The following is a 3,873-nucleotide window of genomic DNA, read 5'->3' as shown; positions in this document are numbered from 1 at the left end:
GGGTAAGTGAGAGGGGGGATACATGGGCCCTTGGCCCGTTCACTGTGCGCAGACAGGCGTCGGATGTCCGGGCGGGGGCCGGATGTCCGGCGGCTCACGAGGAGCCGGATGTCCGGGCCTCGGGCCGGATGTCCGGGCTGGAGTGGCCAATTCTTCTGCTCTCTGGATAGCGTGCGCCGGATTTCCGGGCAGGCGCCGGATGTCCGGCCCGTCGCGGGCGCTGGATGTCCGGGGGTCGGCCGGATGTCCGGCCGCTGTAGAGTCGCCTGGCTTCTGTCTCTCTTTGGTCCTCTTCTGGTTGGCGGCGCCGGATGTCCGGCAGCTGTAGCTCCGCGGCGACTCCACTTGAGGCACTTCTTGATCCGCTTCCGTGTGGACTTGGCGTATGCCTCGAGCATCTCCATGGCCGTCTCCTTGGTTTCTAAGCACATGTAGCGTCTTCGCATTAGGTAGCAACCATGTCTCGTACGAGTGGAAAGGGGAAGCAGGTAGGAACGGGTTCACCTTAGGTCCAATGGCGTATGCTCGAGTGTACATGGGGATGATCGTAGCATGCTCCGCATCATCTCCCCTCCCTTGGGAAATGATGAGGACATCAATACCATTGTTACACCCACAGCCCCTGCTGCTATACATACTGGACCAATTACTAGAGCTCACGCACGCCAATTAAATTACCAGGTACTTTTGTTTCTTGGTAATGATTCTAATGTTCATGAGAATATGATGCTGCCTAAATTGGATACATTTGTTTTGCTTACAAATGAAGGGCCTAGCTTTGAGAAGGATGAACATTGGAGCAAGAACAAGCATGGAGATGATGGCATGCACATGGGGAACAAGAACGGAGTTACAAGTGATGATTTCAGGACATTGAAGCCACCATAATGCGTGCATGAAGCCTTGGACGAAATATACAAGATGCTACTTCATAACTTTCGTCCAGAGGCTATTCTAGGTGCTGCGTCACCTTATTATTGGGCCAGGCCCATGTAATTTCGAAATACTTGAGTATAGGCTGTTTTTAGAGTCCGTATGTGTGGGGAAATAAGAGATAGGGTTGGTTTCGGACCCCTTCCCCAAGGGCCACGAAATTCCCCCCTCTTCCTCCATATATACAGCCCTTAGGGCGTCGTTTAGACTTTGGGTTTTGTTTAGATTAAAAGTTCGCCATAGCTGCAACTTCGCGTACTTCGTTTGTGTTCAACGACCTGACAAAGGCGTCACAGAACCCCACCTTGATCAATAAAGCTTTCATCTTATTTTCGCAACATCCAGATTGCAATCTCAGTTTCTTGCTTGTTCTTCGTTTGCTCGCAGGAAACAGACCCTCGTGGTCAGGTTGATCGTGCTCCGGCGTGGTCAATAACCTTTTGGAGTTGGTTTAGCGATTGCTAAGGCGCGACGTCATCGCACGTTCGTAGTCGGATCGTCAAAGTCGACATCCACCAAAGCGATATCCATCATCTCATCGAAAGACGGGACACCTTTGCCTCTATCAAGTGGTATCAGATTTCCAGGTTGCTCGGTGAGATTTTACAGTTTTTCGTAGTTTAGATCGAGTTTGTTCTTCATACCTATAGTCCACGAAAAAGCCAAAAGAAAATAGGGTTAGTTCATCCTATCCGAACCAATCTGAGCCTTTGTATAATCTTTTCTGTGTTTGCTTTGTTGAATTTGCGGTTGCATCGTCGTGTCAAGTTGCTGGTCTTAGCGTCTAGTCCTTTAGAGTTTCGAGTTCTGTTCACAGGTTGTCACGTCGCCGCTGCCATATATCACCACCGCATCATCATCATCGCTGCTGCCATATACCACCACCGCACCAACTTCATCGCCGCTGCCATATACCACCACCACATATTCACCGCCAATCCGAGTCCATATACGCCACCACATATCCGCCACCATCACGCCAATCCGAGTACACCTGCAACATATATCCGCCACCAGTCCGAGTTCCACCAGATTCATCTCCGCCACCAGTCCGAGTTCCACCAGATTCATCTCCGCCACCAGTCCTAGTCCAAGTCCAGTATTTTGTTACTCTGTTTTGGATTTCCAGATCACGCCATACTCCGAGTCGTGACAGAGAAGGACTCCCAAACTTTGGTGTTACCCGCAGTAGAAAAATAGTTCCAGTTTCAAAAAAAAAAACTAAGTCTGGAAAATTCTGGCTAGGCAGTTTTTAGACCATTTGTAGACTTTTTCGAAAAAAAATTGTTGCGGAGCAAAAAAAAGAGGAAAAAAAGTGAAAAAAAAATTCAGAGTGTGCTCCTCCCTTGTTTACGTGCAGCGCCGTGATTTTGTTAGTGTTCTAGGATCGCGTCTCTAGCACGATCTAGCCTAGGACCAGCACAGTACCGTCGTTGAGCGTTTATTCAACTTTGCATATCTGAATTGATTATTGCTGACCCTTTTTGCTACCATATTATAAGCCTTCCCAGCTCCACATACATCTACGTCGTGCGTTTGACTCTCCCTGGTAATCGCTCTATCCAAGCTTTGAGAGTTTTGACTACAACGGTTGCCGATCACGACCTGCTGCTGGGTAAGAACTGGTAAGAATTTGAGATTCGCTTGAAGGATTTGTGACACACCACCATCACCACCACTTCCTAGTAGTCTGTAGGATCATATTCTTTTGTGTTTCTATTGCTGCTAAGCATGGCAGGATCACAAGCCGCTGAGACTGATTGGGAGAACATGACGAACAACGGGTTGCATGATAAATTTCAGCAAATGATGAGTGGCCAGGTGGGAGATGTGCTAAACAGATTTGAAGACGCTATGGAGAAGATAGATGCCGTGGAGAAGTCGTTCGAGACAAAGCTGGATAACAAGTTTACCCAACCACCACCGGCTGCACATGTCGCACCTCTACAACAACAACAACCACATCTCCAACGCCGCCTTCCAAATCAAGTGGGACGGGCACAGCGCGTTCCAATTGAGACTGGTCAAAATTCGGGTGCTGCTACACCTACTGTTGATGCTTCTTTGGCTCCTGCTCCTGCGGCGGCTGAGGAGGATGACGATTATGCGGGCGATTATGAGGATGAGGTTGATCAAAATCAGAACTACGTGCAGCCACCAGCACCACCACTAGCAGGTCGACCTCAGGTATATATTCGCAACGGTAGGCCGGCACCACCACCTCAGGTACGAGATCATGACCATCTCCCTAAACTGAAATTGAATATTCCACCATTTGAGGGTAGATATGTTCCTGATATATATCTTACTTGGGAGTTAGAAACTGAACAACGATTTACATGTTTACAATATCCTGAGGACAGACGTGTTCCTGCTGCTGTTTGTGCTTTCACTAGCTTTCCATGTGTTTGGTGGTCTGAACATTGTAGATTATATCCTGTTCCAGCTACTTGGGCTGCTTTGAAAACTGCTATGCGTACTCGTTGGGTTCCACCATATTATCGACGTGAATTACTTCAAAAATTGCAGCGTTTAAGACAAGGGAAAAATTCTGTAGAAGAATATTATCAGGAATTACAAACTGGCATGATTAGATGTGGTATTGTTGAGGAGAATGAAGTTATGCTTGCACGTTTTATGGGTGGATTAAATAAAGAGATTCAGACCATTCTAGAGTATAAGGATTATAATAATATCACTCATTTATTCCATCTTGCTTGTAAAGCTGAAAGTGAAGTGCAGGATCGACAGCCATTGGCGCGAACTAACTTTTCTGCAGGTCGACCTTCATCATGGACACCGCGTGCATCTTCTACTTCCACCTCACCATCACCTCCATCAGGTGCCACCTCCAGCCGTGATACAAGAAAGCAGGCACAACCACCACTCTCTGCCAAGAGCACACCTGCCGGGCCTGCGCAGAGCTCTTCTTCTTCCATG

The sequence above is a fragment of the Aegilops tauschii genome, chromosome 3 (assembly GCF_002575655.3).
Source record: "Aegilops tauschii subsp. strangulata cultivar AL8/78 chromosome 3, Aet v6.0, whole genome shotgun sequence".
Classification (NCBI taxonomy): Eukaryota; Viridiplantae; Streptophyta; class Magnoliopsida; order Poales; family Poaceae; genus Aegilops; species Aegilops tauschii.
This window is presented reverse-complemented; position numbering follows the sequence as displayed.